This window comes from Opisthorchis viverrini (assembly GCF_000715545.1).
Source record: "Opisthorchis viverrini unplaced genomic scaffold opera_v5_163, whole genome shotgun sequence".
NCBI lineage: Eukaryota > Metazoa > Platyhelminthes > Trematoda > Opisthorchiida > Opisthorchiidae > Opisthorchis > Opisthorchis viverrini.
This window is the reverse complement of record NW_008751821.1, coordinates 72,761-73,271: the sequence shown is the minus strand read 5'-3', so window position 1 is coordinate 73,271 and position 511 is coordinate 72,761.

Here is a 511-nt window from a genome sequence, read left to right as displayed (position 1 = left end):
CAGGCTGCCGATCGCGTTACAGTACTTTTGGTCGTGAATTACTCGTAATTTACCTTGCTATTCGCCATTTCCGGCACTTGTTAGAAGGCAGATCTTTTACCATTCAAATCGACCATAAGCCACTCACGTATGCCTTTAACGCCAATCCTGATCGATATTCACCACGCGAGATACGCCATCTCGACTATATTTCAGTTCACTACCGACATTCGGTACACTCCAGGTTCGGACATTGTCGTCGCAGATGCCCTGCCTCACCCTGCCATCAATGCTCTTCGCCCTTCCACGCAGTTGGACATAGCCAAGCTGGCCAACCTTCAAAATAGTGATCCTAATTTTTTGCCCATTCTATCGTTCCCTTCATTTCAAGTCTCTTCAATTCCGTTACCCCTCCAATCCGGAACCATTTTTTGCGATATGTCTACCGGCCCAGCTCGCCCAATCGTCCCCGAAGCCTGTAGACGGGTTGTTTCCGACCACTTTCATGGATTTTCTCATCCAGGAATCAGAG